This window comes from Pan troglodytes, chromosome 15 (assembly GCF_028858775.2).
Source record: "Pan troglodytes isolate AG18354 chromosome 15, NHGRI_mPanTro3-v2.0_pri, whole genome shotgun sequence".
Lineage (NCBI taxonomy): Eukaryota > Metazoa > Chordata > Mammalia > Primates > Hominidae > Pan > Pan troglodytes.
The window spans coordinates 55,482,871-55,502,899 of NC_072413.2; positions in this window are offsets into that span (position 1 = coordinate 55,482,871).

Genomic DNA, 20,029 nt, shown 5'->3' on the forward strand with positions numbered 1-20,029 from the left:
AGTGATACCACATTTTCCTAATGACCCAGACTAGAAATCTTGGAATAATATCTAATTTATTTCTCTTTTTTCCTCTTATATACAATCCATCATTGAATCTTGCTGAATGTTTTCATTTTAAAAATAATATAGTAGGTTACTTGTAGTTGGAAAGTGGATTTTGTACATGCCTTTATCTCTGCTCCTTTCTGAAAAGTCACTAAGATGGCAGTAAAGGTATATTTTTAAAGGCAAACATCTGTGTAAGAAAGGGAAAGGAGAAAACCTCAAGTTGGAAAGTAGATGGATGAGCAATAATTGATTTAGCAAACTTGAAAAAGCTAAACCATAAGCCAAGAACAAAAAAATCTTAGGACCATCCCAATTTTTACATCTCTGAATAACTCAGTGGCCTAGAAATTGAAGACACTCTTATGTGGGGGTACATTAAGTGGGACTAAAGGAAGAGCTAATCAGAAGGAGAATTTGAAAATCTTTTTAAAAGCACTTAGAACCCTAGTTACCCTTCCACAGTCCTTCCCATTCCAGAAAGACTAGAGGTTTATTCTCCAGAACAGTGTATTTCTGGCCTGGGAATATCAGTAGCTGTTTCAGGTGGGTGCTGATCACCAAATATGGCGTGATCAATTATAAGTTTGTATACTGCGTGCTGAGACCTTTGGTTCTCTTTCCCCACTATCCCCCAGAGCTCAAGATTCTCTGAGGCAGGAAATGTCTGGGGACTCTGGCTAACTTAACAGAAAAGACCTGGAGATGCTGACATCAGAGACAATAGCTTGGAAAAACGGAGGCCATGCAGGAAGAAGAAAACTGGGGGGAAAAAAACTCAACCTTCTATTAACATTTTCGAAGATCTAGGAGAATATTTTATACCCATGAAACAAGAATACAGATGCTATGTTAAAAAAAAGAACATTCAGAAATGTAAAAGAGCTGCTCTTAGAAATTAAAGAAAATATAGGAGAAATTTTTAAAAGCACAATAGAAATTTTAGAAAATAAATTTCTGGAAAAAAAAAGAAAAAGAAGCAGGAGATGGATAATAGGAAACAACAGCAATTCCAGAAAAGAGAGTACCAAAAATAGACAGGAAGAAGTTATCAAAGAAATAATTTTGAAAATTGCCAGAACTGAGGGACATGAGTTGCCAGACTAAAAGGATCTGCTGTGTGCCACGATGGATTAAAGCACTAAGTCCAGTTACTGTAAACTTTCAGAGCACATGGGACAAATAAAAGATTTCAAAATCTTTCAGAGAAAACTCAAGTTTCAAACACAAAAATAAGATCCAGGATAGCACCAAACTTCTCTACAGGATGGTTGGAAGCCCAAAGACAATGAAGCAATGTCTTAAAAATTCAAAGGAATAGGAATTGCAACCTAACCAAACCAGCATAAATTAGTGTGAGAATATAACAACGATCTTTTTAGGCACGCAATATCTCGTATACCCTTTTTAAAGAAGGTAATGGCAGATATGACCTACCAAAATAAGACAGTAAATGAAGAAAGGTAAAAAACTGAAACCCAGCAAAAGGTAATCCAACATAAGAGACAGACAAAAGAAATCCCCAGGATGAAGATGAAAGAAAAACCCAAGATAACAGTTATGCACCAAGCATGGAGCAACCAACTCAAACTGGAGCCAATTCAGAAGGCTCAAGGAGAGATTTCTTCAACATGAAATTAATAGCTACTTTCCTCCTCCTCCTTCTCCTCCTCCTGCTCCTCCTCCCCCCTATTTTCCTTTCCCATCTTTTTTTTCTTCTCTTTTTTCTTATAAAGTGGTTCCTTTAACATTTTTTTGTCATGTAACATTTTTCCTTTATTTCAAAAGCACTGTAAGAAATCAAAATATTCGTAATAGCTAACATGAATCAATTAGTGCTTGCTAAGTGTCAATCACCCTTAAGTGCATTATGTGTATTGTATCAACCTTTATCCTAACACTATGAGGCAGAACTATTTGATCTTTATTCACAGATGAGAGAATGAGGCATATAGAAGTTAAGTAACTTGCCTGTTGACACATATGAGAAGGGGTAGAGTTGGCATTTCAACCAAGTCTAACTCCAGAACCTATGATCTTCATCATTGTGCTGTGTGTTAAAGAAAAACTTAAACTCTCTTCATTGCCTCAAATCCATGAGGTGCTCCTTGATGACAGTTCAGTGTGCATCTTGACACATATTTTTTTGCATGTTCACATGCATATATAAACACATATATGGGGGACATTTTCTTTTTAAAAAACCCGAACCATAATACATGTTTTCATTTTATTTCAACTAACATTTATTGAATGTACATTTTGTGCTTGGCACTGTGCTAGATACTGGGATAGAATGAAAATTATGTAGTTCCTGCTTATTAGGAGCTCCTGGATTATTAAGTTAAATATCCTGGCTTATTAAAAGTTGTCATAAAAACATTTTTTCCAAAGAATTAGAGTATAATATATTTGATGTGAAATTATACTAAATATAAGCTTTCCTTTGATTCAGATACCACTTTACACTCTTGAAATGCCTTTGCCTTTTTAGTGTGAACATCAGATATCCTTGAATTACACAGCAAAAAAAAATCTGTTTTTGAATTTTCAGGTGTTTGGATGCTAGGGAAGTAGGTCTACACTATGCATTTAATCTGCTTCTCTGCCAACCCATTTCTCTCAAATGTCATCCTCCTTTACACTGTGCTGATTTAATACCAACATTTTCTTGGCCGGTAGCTAGTTGCCATGTAAATGAAAAAGAGAAACCTTAGGTAATGTTGTCTAGGTTGTTGGTGTGTCTCACTCTTGGACTAGTGACAAACTTTATGGTCTATTTAGCGAGATTTTGCTTCATGACTTTACCATAAGGATACAATGGTAATAACTCAAAAATAAAGCCTGTTTAATTAAAGACAAATTGTTGGCTCAAGATTATGCTTGTTTGCTAAATGTAGCAAGAAGAAAGTAGAAGTTCTTGCAGCTGATTTGTCTTGAGAACTGCCAAGTTTTTTCTTATATGTGTTGGTCAAGTTCAGTTAGAGACAGAGCTTGAGTTGTAGCTATTTTTACTGGAATTTGAACATTGTCTCTTTGGAATTATATGTCTTAGAGAAAATGAGCCACCTGTACATCTGAATACATTTTCTCATTTGTAATATTTACCCTGCATACCTTTCCTAGGGTTTTGAACTTTGTCTGATAACAGGAGAAAAATTATATTGATGTTAAGCTGTATGAGAGAGTAAGATAATAGATCAGTCTCCAGTTCTTTATCTGTAGACTGAAGTATTTTGTTGTGGGTGGTACTGGGCTATGTAACTTCAGGGAATATATCAAATCCTCCAAACAAGAGTTGAAATATGATCTCTTCAGCGTGACCGATGTTCTGGCGTCTGGGAGCATGTTTACTGGCTATAACAATGTTCCAGAGGCTGCTGCTGAACAACTGTAGTTGCAGTCCACAAATGATTTGTGAGGAGTGTCTGAGCATGCTAGGATCATAGCAATTCATTCTGCTTCTTTATTTTTTCCCGATCAAATTTGTTGTGGGGTAGTTTACAAACAACAAAATTTATAAATGTTAAGTGTGCATTTCAACAAGTTTAGACAAATGTATACACCTGTGTAATGGGCACCTCAGTCAATATACAGAATATTTCTAACATCCCAAAGAGTTCCCCTGTGCCCCATCCTAGTCATTCTTCTCCCCATCCCACCCACCCCTGGCCAATGTGCTTTTTGTAGCTAGATTTGGATTAGATTTGTTATTACTAGAGTCTCATGTAAATGGGACCATATAGTGCATACTCTCTTGTGTCTCTTTTCTATAGCTAAGCATAATGTTTTTGAAATTTATCCATGTTGTATGTGTAGTTTGTTCATTTTTGGTGTTAAGTCATATTTCATTGTATGAATATACTGTAATTTATCTGTTTACCTGTTAATGTGGTCATTTGGGGTTGTTTCTGATCGTGGGCAACTATGACTAAAGCTGCTATGAACATTTGTGTACAAGGTTTTGTGTGGACACAAGTGTCATTTCTCTTGGGTAAATGCCTAAAAGTAGAATTGTTCAGTAATATGTTGAGTGTATGTTTAACTTTTTAAGAAAATGTCAACTGGCTTTTTAGTCATTGTACTATTTTTCATTCCCACTAACAATATATGAGAGTTACAATTGTTCTACATCCTTGCCAACCCTGGTATTTTCAGCCATTTAAACTTTAGTCATTCTAGTGGGTGTACAGTGGTATCTCACTGTATTTTTAATTTGCATTTCCATTTGCTTATTTTATATCTATCCTCTCTGGTGGATTATCTTTTCAAATATTTTGCCCATTAAAATTATTTTTGGACTCATTGTTGACTTCTAAGTGTTGTTTATGTATTCTGGATGATAAAAGTCTTTAACCAGGTATATAATTTGCAAATATTTTCTCCCAGTCAGTGGCTTGCCTTTTTAAAAAAAATTTTTTATTATGCTTTAAGTTCTAGAGTACACGTACACAACATGCAGGTTTGTTACAGAGGTATATATATGCCATGTTGGGTTGCTGCACCCATCAACTTGTCATTTACATTAGGTATTTCTCCTAATGCTATCCCTCCCCCAGGCCCCCACCTCCCGACTGGCCCCGGTATGTCATGTTCTCCACCCTGTGTCCATGTGTTCTCATTGCTCAACTACCACCTATGAGTGAGAACATGTGGTATTCGGTTTTCTGTCCTTGTGATAGTTTGCTCAGAATGATGGTTTCAAGTTTCATCCATGTCCCTGCAAAGGACATGAACTCATCCTTTTTTATGGCTGCATAGTATTCCACGGTGTCTGTGTGCCACATTTTCTTAATCCAGTCTATCATTGATGGATATTTGGGTTGGTTCCAAGTCTTTGCTATTGTGAATAGTGCTGCAATAAACATACATGTGCATGTGTCTTTATCGTGGCATGATTTATCATTCTTTGGTTATATGCTCAGTAATGGGTCAAATGGTATTTCTAGTTCTAGATCCTTGAAGAATTGCCACACTGTCTTCCACAATGGTTGAACTAATTTACACTCCCACAAACAGTGTAAAAGCATCACTATTTCTTCACATCCTCTCTGGCATCTGTTGTTTCTTGTCTTTTTAATGATCATCATTCTAACTGGCATGAGATGGTATCTCATTGTGGTTTTGATTAGCATTTCTCTGATGATCAGTGATAATGAGCATTTTTGCATATGTCTGTTAGCTGCATAAATGTCTTCTTTTGAGAAGTGTCTGTTCATATCCTTTGCCCACTTTTTGATGGGGTTGTTTGTTTTTTCTTGTAACTTTAAGTTCTTTGTAGATTCTGGATATTAGCCCTTTGTCAGATGGGTAGTTTGTAAAAATTGTCTCCCATTCTGTAGATTGCCTGTTTACTCTGAGAGTATCTTTTGCTGTGCAGAAGCTCTTTACTTTAATTAGATCCCATTTGTCAATTTTGGCTTTTGTTGCCATTTCTTTTGGTGTTTTAGTCAAGAAGTCTTTGCCCATGCCTATGTCCTGAATGGTATTGCCTAGGTTTTCTTCTAGGATTTTTATGGTGTTAGGTCTTATATTTAAGGCTTTAATCCATCTTGAGTTAATTTTTGTATAAGGTGTAAGGAAGGGATCCAATTTCAGCTTTCTACGTGTGGCTAGCCAGCTTTCCCAGCACCATTTATTACATAGGGAATCCTTTCCCCATTGGTGGTTTTCGTCAGGTTTGTCAAAAATCAGATGGTTGTAGATATGTGGTGTTACTTCTGAGGCCTCTGTTCTGTTCCATTGGTCTATATCTCTGTTTTGGTACCAGTACCATGCTGTTTTTATTTACCGTAGCCTTGCAGTATAGTTTGAAGTCAGGTAGCATGATGCCTCCAGCTTTGTTTTGCTAAGGATTGTCTTGGCTATATGGGCTCTTTTTTGGTTCCATATGAACTTTAAAGTAGTTTTTTCCAATTCTGTGAAGAAAGTCCATGGTAGCTTGATGGGGATAGCATTGAATCTATAAATTACTTTGGGCAGTATGGCCATTTTCACTATCTTGATTCTTCCTATCCATGGGCATGGAATGTTGTTCTATTTGTTTGTGTCCTCTCTTATTTCCTTGAGCAGTGGTTTATAGTTTTCCTTGAAGAGGTCCTTCCCATCCCTTGTAAGTTGTATTCCTAGGTATTTTATTCTCTTTGTAGCAATTGTGAATGGGAGTTCACTCATGATTTGGCTCTCTGTTTGTCTGTTCTTGGCATACAGGAATGCTTGTGATTTTTGCACATTGATTTTGTATCCTGAGACTTTGCTGAAGTTGCTTATCAGCTTAAGGAGATTTTGGGCTGAGACCATGGGGTTTTCTTTTTCTTTTTCTTTTGACAATGGGGTTTTCTAAATATACAATCACGTCACCTGCAAGCAGACAATTTGTCTTCCTGTTTTCCTAATTGAATACCCTTTATTTGTACAATCATGTCATCTGCAAGCAGACAATTTGACTTCCTCTTTTCCTAATTGAATACCTTTTATTTCTTTCTCTTGCCTGATTGCCCTAGCCAGAACTTCCAACACTATGTTGAATAGGAGTGGTGAGAGAGGGAATCCTTGTCTTGTGCTAGTTTTCAAAGGGAGTGCTTCCAGCTTTTGCCCATTCAGTATGATATTGGCTACAGGTTTGTCATAAATAGCTCTTATTATTTTGAGATACATTCCATCAATACCTGGTTTATTGAGAGTTTTTAGCATGAAGTAGTGTTGAATTTTGTCAAAGGCCTTTTCCACATCTATTAAGATAATCATGTGGTTTTTGTCATTGGTTCTGTTTGTGATGGATTACGTTTATTGATTTGCATCTGTTGAACCAGCCTTGCATCCCAGGGATGAAGCCCACTTGATCATGGTGGATAAGCTTTTTGATGTGCTGCTGGATTCGGTTTGCCAGTATTTTATTGAGGAGTTTCGCATTGATGTTCATCAGGGATATTGGCCTAAAATTCTTTTTTTGTTGTGTCTCTACCAGGCTTTGGTATCAGGATGATGCTAGCCTCATAAAATGAGTTAGGGAGGATTCTCTCTTTTTCTATTGATTGAAATAGTTTCGGAAGGAATGGTACCAGCTCCTTTTTGTACCTCTGGTAGAATTCGGCTGTGAATCCATCTAGTCCTGGACTTTTTTGGGTTGGTAGGCTATTAATTATTGCCTCAATTTCAGAGCCTGCTATTGGTCTATTCAGACTCAACTTCTTCCTGGTTTAGTCTCGGGAGGGTGTATGTGTCCAGGATTTTATCCATTTCTTCTAGATTTTCTAGTTTATTTGTGTAGAGGTGTTTATAGTATTCTGTGGTGGTAGTTTGTATTTCTGTGGGATTGGTGATATCCCTTGATCATTTTTTATTGCGTCTATTTGATTCTTCTCTCTTTTCTTCTTTATTAGTCTTGCTAGTGGTCTATCTATTTTGTTGGTCTTTTCAGAAAACCAGCTCCTGGATTCATTTATTTTTTAAAGGGTTTTTCGTGTCTCTCTCTCTCCTTCAGTTCTGCTCTGATCTTAGTTATTTCTTGCATTCTGCTTGCTTTTGAATTTGTTTGCTCTTGCTTCTCTAGCTCTTTTAATTGTGATATTAAGGTGTCAATTTTAGATCTTTCCTGCTTTCTCTTGTGGGCATTTAGTGCTATAAATTTCCCTCTACACACTGCTTTAAATGTGTCTCAGATTCTGGTACGTTGTGTCTTTGTTCTCATTGGTTTCAAAGAACATCTTTATTTCTGCCTTCATTTCGTTATGTACCCAGTAGTCATTGAGGAGCAGGTTGTTCAGTTTCCATGTAGTTGTGCAGGTTGAGTGAGTTTATTAATCCTGAGTTCTAATTTGGTTGCACTGTGATCTGAGAGATGGTTTGTTGTGATTTCTGTTCTTTTACATTTGCTGAGGAGTATTTTACTACCAATTATGTGGTCAATTTTAGAATAAGTGTGATGTGGTGCTGAGAAGAATGTATATTCTCTTGATTTGGGGTGGAGAGTTCCGTAGAGGTCTATTAGATCCGCTTGGTCCAGAGCTGAGTTCAAGTTCTGGATATCCTTGTTAACCTTCGATCTCAATCTGTCTAATATTGACAGTGGGGTGTTAAAGTCTCCCATTATTACTGTGTGGGAGTCTAAGTCTCTTTGTAGGTCTCTAAGGACTTGCTTTATTAATTTGGGTGCTCCTGTATTGGGTGCGTATATATTTAGCAGTGTTAGCCCTTCTTGTTGAATTGATCCCTTTACCATTATCTAGTGGTCTTCTTTGTCTGTTTTGATCTTTTTTGGTTTAAAGTGTTTTATCAGAGACTAGGATTGCAACCCCTGCTTTTTTTTTTTTTCTTTCCATTTGCTTGGTAGATCTTCCTCCATCCCTTTATTTTGAATCTAATGTGCAGCTTTGCATGTGAGATGGGTCTCCTGAATACAGCACACTGATGGGTCTTGACTCTTTATCCAATTTGCCAGTCTGTGTCTTTTAATTGGGGGCATTTAGCCCATTTACATTTACATTTGTTGTTTGAATTTGATCCTGTCATTATGATGTTAGCTGGTTATTTTGCCTGTTAGTTGATGCAGTTTCTTCCTAGCATTGATGGTCTTTACTATTTGGCATGTTTTTGCACTGGCTGGTGCCAGTTGTTCCTTTCCACATTTAGTGCTTCCTTCAGGAGCTCTTTTAAGGCAGGCCTGGTGGTGACAAAATCTCTCAGCATTTGTTTTTTTGGTAAAAGATTTTATTTCTGTTTCACTTATGAAGCTTAGTTTTGCTGGATATGAGATTCTGGGTTGAAAAATTCTTCTCTTTAAGAATGTTGAATATTCACCCCCACTCTCTTCTGGCTTGTAGGGTTTCTGCCAAGCAATCTGCTGTTAGTCTCATGGGCTTCCCTTTGTGGGTAACCCAACCTTTCTCTCTGGCTGCCCTTAACATTTTTTCCTTCATTTCAACCTTGGTGAATCTGACAATTATGTGTCTTAGGGTTGCTCTTCTCAAGGAGTATCTTTATGGTGTTCTCTGTATTTCCTGAATTTGGCTGTTGGCTTGCTTTGCTAAGTTAGGGAAGTTCTCCTGGATAATATCTTGAAGAGTGTTTTCTAACTTGGTTCCATTCTCCCCATCACTTTCTGGTATACCTATCAGATGTAGGTTTGGTCTTTTTACATAGTCCCATATTTCTTGGAGGCTTTATTCATTTCTTTTCACTCTTTTTGTCTCTAATATTGTCTTCTCACTTTATTTCATTAATTTGATCTTCAATCACTGATATCCTTTCTTCCACTTGATTGAGTTGGCTATTGAAGCTTGTGCATGCGTCACGAAGTACTTGTGCCATGGTTTTCAGCTCCATCAGGTCATTTAAGGACTTCCCTACACTGTTTATTCTAGTTAGCCATCTGTCTAACCTTTTTTCAAGGTTTTTACCTTCCTTGCAATGGGTTAGAACATGCTCCTTTAGCTCAGAGAAGTTTGTTATTACTGACTTTCTGAAGCCTGCTTCTGTCAACTCGTCAAACTCATTCTTCATCTAGTTTTGTTCCCTTGTTTGCGAGGAGCTGCAATCCTTTAGGGGAGAAGAGGCACTCTGTTTTTTGGAATTTTCAGCTTTTCTGCTCTGGTTTCTCTCCATCTTTGTGGTGTTATCTACCTTTGGTCTTTGATGTTGGTGACCTACAGATGGGGTTTTGGTGTGGATGTCCTTTTTGTTGTTGTTGATGCTATTCCTTTCTGTATGTCAGTTTTCCTTCTAACAGTCAGACCCCTCAGCTGCAGGTCTGTTGGAGTTTGCTGGAGGTCCACTCCAGACCCTGTATGCCTGGGTATCACCAGTGGAGGTTGCAGAACAGCAAATATTGCTGCCTGATCCTTCCTCTGGAGGCTTTGTCCCAGAGTGGCACCCGCCTGTTTGAGGTGTCTGTTGGCCCCTGCTGGGAATTGTTTCCCAGTGAGGCTACACGGGGGTCAGGGACCTGCTTGAGGAGGCAGTCTGTCTGTTCTCAGAGCTCAAACACCATGCTGAGAGAAGCACTGCTCTCTTCAGAGCTGTCAGACAGGGACATTTAAATCTGCAGAAGCTGTCTGCTGCCTTTTGTTCTACTATGCCCTGCCCCCAGAGGTGGAATCTATAGAAGCTGTAGGCCTTGCTGAACTGCAGTGGTCTCCACCCAGTTCATGCCTCCATGCCTCTTTGTTTACAAGGTGAGCTACTGAAGCCTCAGCAATGATAGACGCCCCTCCCTCTGTCCAGCTGCAGCATCACAGGTCAATGTCAGACTGCTGAGCTAGCAGTGAGCAAGACTCTGTGGGTGTGGGACCCAATGAGCCAGGCACAGGAGGGTATCTCCTGGTCTGCCGGTTGCTAAGACTGTGGGAATAGCACAGTATTTGTTCAGGAGTGTACCATTTCTCCAGATACAGTCTGTCATGGCTTTCCTTGGCTAGGAAAGGGAAATCCCCCAACCCCTTGTACTTTCTGGGTGAGGCGCTGCCCCACCCTGCTTCAGCTCCTCTCCATGGGTTGCACCCACTGTCCAACCAGTCCCAGTGAGACGAACCAGGTACCTCAGTTGGAAATGCAGAAATCACTCGTCTTCTGCATCAGTCTCGCTGGGAGCTGCAGACCGGAGCTGTTCCTATTCGGCCATCTTGGAAGCCACAGTGGCTTGCCTTTTTATCTTTCTAAGAGTATCCTTGGAAAAGCAACAGTTTTTAAACTTTGATGAAGTCTAATTTTTATACTTGTGTGTCATATATAATATGTATTTTTTTGGTATTCTGAGAAATCTTTGCCTGTTTCACTATTTTAAAGTGTTTCATTGATCAAAATAAATTATTCACAGATGAAATGACTCTGTACCTAAAAAGAACAAAGCAATTGACTTAATAATTATAAGAGCTAATGAGAAAATTAAATAAGGGGACCAGAATGAAATTCAGATCTCAACTTTTTTTTTTTTTTTTAATCCTTGGCCAGGGAAATTATTCATGTTCTCATCTTTATATATTTTTATTTATTTTTTAAGTTTTATTTTATTCTATTTTATTTCAGTAGTGTTTTAGGGGAACAGATGGTGTTTCGTTACATGGATAAGCTCTTTGTTGGCGATTTCTGAGATTTTGGTGCACCCATTACCCAAGAAGTGTATACTGTACCCAATGTACAATCTTTTATCCCTCACTCCCTTTACCCCTTCTCCCCACCAAGTCCCTAAAGTCCATTATATCATTTTTATGCCTTCACATCCTCATAGCTTAGCTTCCACATATAAGTGAGAACATACAATGTTTGGTTTTCCATTCTTGAGTTATTTCACTTAGAATCATGGTCTCCAACTCCATCCAGGTTGCTGTAATTCCTGTTATTTCATTCCTTTTTATGGCTGAGTAGTATTCCATGGTGTGTGCATGTGTGTGTGTGTGTATATATATATTAGTGTGTGTATATATATAGTGTATATAGTGTGTATATATATATATAGTGTGTGTATATATAGTGTATATATATATATATATCACATTTTCTTTTTTTTTTCTTTAAGTTCTGGGATACATGTGCTGAATGTGCAGGTATGACACATAGGTATACATGTACCTTGGTGCTTTGCTGCATCTATCAACCCGTCATCTAGGTTTTAAGCCCTGTATGCATTAGGTATTTGTCCTAATGCTATCCTTCCCATCTCCCCCCACCCCCAACAGGCCCCATGTGTGATGTTCCCCTCCCTGTGTCCATGTGTTCTTATTGTTCAACTCCCACTTATGAGTGAGCGCATGCAGCGTTTGGTTTTCTTTTCCTATGTTAGTTTGCTGAGGAGTATGGTTTCTAGCTTCATCCATTTCCCCGCAAAGGAAATGAACTCATTCCTTTTTATGGCTGCTTTGTACTCCATGGTGTATATGTGCCACATTTTCTTTATCCAATCTATCATTGATGGGTATTTGGGTTGGTTCCAAGTCTTTGCTGTTGTAAATAGTGCTGCAATAAACATATGTGTGCATGTGTCTTTATAGTAGAATGATTTATAATCCTTTGGGTATGCACCCAGTAATGGGATTGCTGGGTCAGATGGTATTTCTGGTTCTAGGTCTTTGAGGAATCACCACACTGTCTTCCACAATGGCTGAACTAATTTACATGCCCACAAACAGTATAAAAGAGTTCCTATTTCTCCACATCCTTGCCAGCATCTGTTTCCTGACTTTTTAATGATTGCCATTCTAACTGGCATGAAATGGTATCTCATTGTGGTTTTGATTTGCATTTCTCTAATGATCAGTGATGATGAGCTTTTTTTCATATGTTTGTTGGCTATATAAATGTCATATTTTGAGAAGTGTCTGTTCATGTCATTTGCCCACTCTTTGATGGGGTTGTTTTTTTCTTGTAAATTTGCTTCAGTTCCTTGTAGATGCTGGATATTAGTCCTTTGTCAGATAGATAGATTGCAAAAATTTTTTCCCATTCTGTAGGTTGCCTGTTCACTCTGGTGACAGTTTCTTTTGTTTAGCAGAAGGTCTTTAGTTTAATTAGATCCCATTTGTCAATTTTGGCTTTTGTTGCCATTGCTTTTGGTGTTGTAGTCATGAAGTCTTTGCCCATGCCCATGTCCTGAATGGTATTGCCTAGGTTTTCTTCTAGGGCTTTTATGGTTTTAGATTTTATGTTTAAGTCTTTAATCCATCTTGAGTTAATTTTTGTATAAAGTGTAAGGAAGGGGTCCAGTTTCTATTTTCTGCATATGGCTAGCCAGTTTTCCCAGCACCATTTATTAAATAGGGGATCCTTTCCCCATCGCTTGTTTTTGTCAGGTTTGTCAAAGATCAGATGGTTGTAGATGTGTGGTATACACCACATTTTCTTTATCCACTCGTTGATTGATGGGCATTTGGGCTGGTTCCTTAGTTTTGCAATTGCGAATTGTGCTGCTATAAACATGCATGTGCACGTGTCTTTTTCATGTAACAACTTCTTTTCCTCTGCGTAGATACCCAATAGTGGGACTGCCGAATCAAATGGTAAATATACTTTTAGTTTTTTAAGGAACCTCCATACTGTTTTCCATGATGGTTATACTAGTTTACATTCCCACCAGCAGTGTAAAAGTGTTCCCTTTTCACTGCATCCATGCCAGCATCTATTATTTTTTGATTTTTAAATTATGGCCATTCTTGCAGGAGTAAGTTGGTATTGCATTGTGGCTTCGATTTGCATTTCCCTGATAATTAATGATGTTCAGCATTTTTTCATATGCTTGTTGGCCATTTGTATATCTTCTTTTGAAAATTATCTATTCATGTCCTTAAGCCCACTTTTTGATGGGATTGTTTGTTTTTTATTGCTGATTTGTTTGAGCTCCTTGTAAATACTGAATGTTGGTCCTTTGTTGCATTCATAGTTTGTGAAGATTTTTTCCCACTCTGTGGGTTGTCTGCTTATGCTGCTTATTTTATTGTCATTTTTTTTTTTTTTTTTTGCTGTGTGGAAGCTTTTTAGTTTAATTAAGTCTCATCTATTTATCTTTGTTTTTGTTGAATTTGCTTTTGGGTTCTTGGTCATGAAGTATTTGCCTAAGCCAATGTCTAGAAGGGTTTTTCTGATGCTATCTTCTAGAATTTTTATGATTTCAGGTCTTAAATTTAAGTCTTTGATCCACCTTGAGTTGATTTTTGTATAATGTGAGAGATGAGCCAGTTTCATTTTTCTACATGTGGCTTACCAATTATCCCAGCACCTTTTGTTAAATAGGGTGTCTTTTCCCCACTTTATATTTTTGTTAGCTTTGTCGAAGATCAGTTGGCTATAATTATTTGGGTTTATTTCTGGGTTCTCTGTTTTGTTCCATTGGTCTACGTGCCTATTTTTATACCAGTACCATGCTGTTTTGGTGACTGTAGTCTTAAGGTATAGTTTGAAATTGAGTAATGTGATGTCTCCAGATTTGTTCTTTTTGCTTAGTCTTGCTTTTGCTATGTGGGCTCTTTTCTGGTTGCGAATGAATTTTAGAATTATTTTTTCTAGTTCTGTGAAGAATGGTGGTAGTATTTTGATGGGAATTACATTTAATTTGTAGATTGCTTTTCACAGTATGGTCATTTTCACAATATTAATTCTACCTATCCATGAGCATGAAATGTGTTTCCATTTGCTTGTCATCTATAATTTCTTTCAGCAGTGTTTTCTAGTTTTCCTTGTAGAGGTCTTTCTATTGGAAAGGAGTTGAGTTCTTTATTTGATGCTCAGCTTGGTCATTGTTGGTGTATAGAAGAGCTACTGATTTGTGTACATTGAATTTGTATCCTGAAACTTTACTGAATTCATTGGTTAGATCTAGGAGCTTTTTAGATGAGACTTTAGGGTTTTCTAGGTATACAATCATATTATCAGCAAACATTGACAGTTTGACTTCCTCACTACTGATCTGGATGTCCTTTATTTCTTTCTCTTGTCTGATTGCTCTGGATAGGACTTCTAGAACTACATTGACTAGAAGAAGTGAGAGTGGGCATCCTTGTCTTATTCTAGTTCTCAGGGGGAATGCTTTCAACTTTTCCTTATTCAGTGTAATGTTGGTTGTGGGTTTGTCATAGATGGCTTTTACTGCCTTAAGATATGTCCCTTCTATGCTGATTTTGCTGAGGGTTTTAATCATAAAGAGGTGCTGGATTTTGTTAACTGCTTCTATTCAGATGATCATGTGATTTTTGTTTTTGATTCTGTTTATGTGCTGTATCACATTTATTGACTTGCCACATGTTAAATCATCCCTACATCCCTGATATAAAACCTACTTGATTATGGTGGATTTTTTTTTTTGATATGCTGTTGGATTCAGTTAGCTAGTATTTTGTTGAGGGTTTTTGCATCTATGTTCATTGGTCTATAGGTTTCTTTTTTTGTTGTGTCCTTTTCTGGCTTGGGTATTAGGGTGATACTGGCTTCATAGAATGACTTAGGGAGGATTTTTCTATATCTGTTGGAATAGTTTCAATAGGATTGATACCAATTCTTTTTTGAATGTCTGATAGACTTCAGCTGTGAATTCATCTGGTCCTGGACTTTTTTTGGGGTGGCAACTTTTAAATTACCATTTCAATCTTGCTGCTTGTTATTCATCTGTTCAGAGTTTCTATATTTTCCTGGTTTAATCTAGTCAGATTGTATGTTTCCAGGAATTTATCCATCTCCTCTAGGTTTGCTAGTTTGTGTGTGTAAAGGTGTTCATAGTAGCCTTGAATGATCTTTTCTATTTCTGATTTATTGGTTGTGATATCTCCTGTTTTGTTTCTAATTGAGCTTATTTGGATCTTCTCTCTTCTTTTCTTGGTTAATCTTGATAATAGTCTATTAATTTTGTTTATCTTTTCTAATAACGAGCTTTTTGTTTCATTTGTCCTATGTATTTTTTTTGTTTTAATTTCATTTAGTTCTGCTCTGATCTTATTTCTTTTGCTGGGTTTGGGTTTTGTTTGTTCTTGATTCTCTAGTCCCTTGAAGTGAGACCTTAAATTGTCTATTTGTGTTCTTTCAGACTTTTTGATGTAGGCATTTAATGCCATGAACTTTCTTCTTAGCATCAATTTTGCTGTATCCCAGAGGTTTTGATAGGTTGTGTCACTATTATTCAGTTCAAAAAATTTTAAAATTTTCCTCTGGATTTCATTCTTGACCCAATGATCACTCAGGAGTAGATTCTTTAACTTCCATGTATTTGCATGGTTTTGAGAATTCCTTTTGGAGTTGATTTCCAATTTTTTTCCACTGTAGTCTGAAAGAGTACTTGATATGATTTCAATTTTTTAAAATTTGTTGAGGCCTGTTTTGTGGCCTATCGTATGGTCTATCTTGAAGAATGTTCCATGTGTTGATGACTAGAATGTATATTCTGCATTTGTTGGGTAGGATGTTCTATAAATATCTGCTAAGTCCATTTGTTCTAGGGTATAGTTTAAGTCCATTGTTTCTTTGTTGACTTTGTGTCTTGATGACCTGTCTAGTGCTGTCAGTGGAGTATTGGAGTCCCCCACTATTATTGTGTTACCATCTATCTAATTTCTTACGTATAGTAGTAATTGTTTTATGTATTTGGGAGATCCAGTGTTAGGTGCATATATATTTAAGATTGTGATATTTTTCTGTTGGACTAGTCCTTTTATCATTATATAACGTCCACCTTTGTCTTTTTTTTTTTTTTTTTTTTAACTGTTGTTGCTTTAAAGTCTGTTTTGTCAGACATAAGAATAGCTACTCCTGCTCATTTTTGGTGTCCATTTGCAGGGAATATCTTTTTCCACCTCTTTACCTTAAGTTTATTTGAGTCCTTTTGTGTTAGGTGAGTCTCTTGAAGACAGCAGATTCTTGATGGGTGAATTCTTATCCATTCTGCCATTCCGTGCCTTTTAAGTGGAACATTTAGGCCATATACATTCAATGTTCATATTGAGATGTGAGGTACTATTGTCTTCATCTTGCTAGTTGTTGCCTAAATACCTTATGTTTTTTTTTTCATTGTGTTATTGTTTTATAGGCCTTGTGGGATTTATGCTTTAAGGACGTTCTATTTTGGTGTATTTTGAGGTTTTATTTCAAGATTTAGAACTTCTTTGAGCAGTTCTTGTAGTGTTGGCTTGGCAGTGGTGAATTCTCTCAGCATTTATTTGTCTGAGAAAGGCTTTATCTTTGCTTCATTTACGAAGCTTAGTTTCACTGGATACTGTTTTGTTTAGTGAGGCTAAGATAGGACCCCACTCCCTTCTAGGTTATAGGGTATCTGCAGGGAAATCTGCTGTTAACATGATAGGTTTTCCTTTATAGGTTACCCAATGCTTTTGTCTCATAACTCTAAAGATTCTTTTGTTCGTCTTGACTTTAGATAACCTGATTACTATGTGTCTTGGTGATGATCTTTTTGCTATGAATTTCCCAGGTGTTCTTTGTGTTTCTTGTATTTGGAAGTCTAGATCTCTAGCAAGGCCAGGGAAGTTTTCCTCAATTATTACCTCAGATATATTTTCCAAACCTTTAGTTTTATCTTCTTCCTTGGGAACAGCAATTATTCTTAGGTTTGCTCATTTAACATAACTCCATACTTCTTGGAGGCTTCATTTTTTTTTGTTTTTTGTTTTTTTAATTATTTTTTTTAATCTTTGTTGGATTGGGTTAATTCAAAAGCCTTGTCTTAGAGGTCTGAAGTAACTTCTTCTACTTGTTTGGTTCTATTGTTGAAACTTTCCAGTGTATTTTGTATTTCTCTAAGTTTGTTTCTTATTTCCAAAAGTTTTGATTATTTTTTATTGATGCTATCTGTTTCTCTGGAGATTTTTTGTCCATCTCCTGTATTATTTTTAAAATTTCTTTAAATTGTTTTTCACTTTTCTGTGGTGCCTCCGTGAGTAGCTTAATAATCCACCTTCTAAATTCTTTATTTTTAATTTTTTATTTCCATAGGTTGACCTTCTGAATTATTTTTCTGGCAATTCAGAGATTTCTTCTTGGTTTGGACCCATTGCTGGTGAGCTAGTATCATCTTTTTGGAGTGTTAAAGAACCTTGCTTTGTCATTACCAGAACTGGTTCCTTCTCATTTGAGTAGACTCTGTCAGAGGAAAGATCTGGGGTTCTACAGCTGCCGTTCAGATTCTTTTGTTCCATGGGGTGATCCCTTTATGTGGTGCTCTTCCCCTTTCCCTAAGGATGGGGCTTCCTAAGAGCCAGATTACAGTGATTGTTATTGCTCTTCTGGGTCTAGCCTCCCAGTGAAGTTACTGGGCTCCAAGCTGGTACTGAGGAGTGTCTGTAAAGAGTCCTGTGACATGATTCATCTTCAGGTCTCTCAGCTGTGGATACTAGCACCTGCTCCAGTGGAGGTAGCAGGACAGTGAAATGAACTCTCTGAGGGTACTTGGTTGTAGTTTTGTTTGGGGCACTGTTTTTGTCTTTTTTTTTTTTTAATGCTGGTTGTGTTAGCAGTGAAGTTGTCATGTGGACAGATTCAGGACCTCTGGTTAGCCAGGATGTTACAGGCAGTGGAATTAGCTGTTTTGTCTTTTCTTGGAGAAGTGTTGTTCTGTTTTGAGTTGTGGTAGTGACTTGAGTTAGTTGGCCCTTAGCCAGGAGGTGGCGCTTTCAAGAGAACATCAGCTGTGGTAGCACAGGGGGATACAAGCTTGCCTTAAGGTCGCCTGGACAAGTATTCGGGTTTCTAAGATGACGGGTGGAGTCATAGAGCTCCCAAGAGATTATGTCTTTTGTCTTTGGCTACAAGGGTGGGTAGAGAAGTACCATCAGGTCAGAGCAGGGTTAAGTGTGTCTGAGCTCAGACTCTCCTTGGGCAGAGCTTACTGTGGCCACTGTGAGGGATGAAGGTGTGGTTTTCAGGCCAATGGTGTTATATTCCCAGGGGAATTATGGCTGCCTCTGCTCCATCATTCAGGTCATCAGGGAAGTTGGGGGAAACTGGCAGTGACAGGCTTCACCCAGTTCCCATGCAGCCAGCAAGACTAGTCTCACTCCATCACCAGCATCAAGTTTATATCCAGGCAGCCAGTGAGCAGGGCTGAGATCATGTCCCAGGCTACAAGCCTCGCCACTGAGAAAGCAAGCAGGGCTTTCAGGCCCCACCCTTCCCTGCCTGCTGCAGCTCCTGTGCTTGTATCTGCACTTCCCATTCTTTCCTGGGCAGAATCTCCCCCCACCCCAGAATTCTGCCCAGGGAAGACTGTGTTTGGTCGAAATTATTACAAAGTTCAGCTATTAGTTTCCTTCTCCTTGTGGTCCTTTCCCAATTCCACTAGCAGCCCTCCCCAAGGACCTTTGTGAGACAAAATCGGAAATGGTTTTCCTGGGGACCGGGAGTGCCCACAGGGCTCTTCCTACTACTTCTTCTACCTTTATATTTTGCTTGGCTCTCTAAATTCATTTCAGCTCTAGGTAAGGTTTAGATCCTTCTCCTATTATATGGAATTTCCAGGTTCCCCAGTGAGGATGTGTGTTTGGAGGCAGACCTTCCCCCCTCACACTGTGGGCCCTCAGTTTTTTGTCTGTCTCGTGGAGCTTGCAGGAGCAAGCCACTTTTTTCAAAGGGTCTGTGGATTCTTTTGGTTTTCTTGGTATGTTCCTGTGGTAGTTCTTGGAGCAGAAGTTCATGATATGAGCCTCCACACACTATCTCATCTGTCTGAGTGGGAGCTACAAGTTAGTCCTGCCTCCTAGTAACCATTTTCCTTGGAAATCCTCAACTTTCTTGTATGTGCATTAGTCAGGGAATTGGGCAGCATGGCCCACTTATTCAAAAGGGGTGACTAAAGACAGTGTGATGAAGGGACTATTCACACAGGGGTGGGCAGGGTTAACCACTCTAACAACAGCAGGAAGCCATTACTAATTCTAGGCCTAAAGGGTCAGAGGAAAGACCTCTCCTATAGGAGAGGTCCACCTGACAGGAGCTTTTCAGTCTTTGGTAGAGGAATACAGCCACCACCAACCCATGACCCAGCAGAGGCAGGGAGATAGGGGAACAAATACTTCAATCTCTCTCTCCTTCTATCCTTTGACTCTCTGTCGGTGCCTCCCATTAGCCAAACTCACCTGGAAGCCAAATGGCAAGGAAGCCCATCTAATGAGACCCATAAAGATCAGCCTCTCAGAGCTGACTTTTGGCTCATTGGCATGAGGAACCCAAATTGACTAAGGGGAAATCTCAGCTTCTGATTTAATGGAAGATTGACTGTGTTTACTGGTGAAACTATTTTGCCCTGGGGCGGGATGTCTTACAGAACCATTAAGTCTAAAGTTGCAGCATTAACACAGGCAGCAAAAATACCTTATGTGGGTTATTAAATCTAATAGTGAGAGTAACCACTCCCACTTCCACCTCTTGCTTCCCAGATCAGGAGCATTCTTGCTATGAGGAGATGGCACTATTTATTTGCCTGTAGGTTAGTACATTTAGGAAGGCACCCTACCTGCAGTATTAGCCTTTAAGCTTGGCTCCCAGAAGTCTCAGCCCTGGG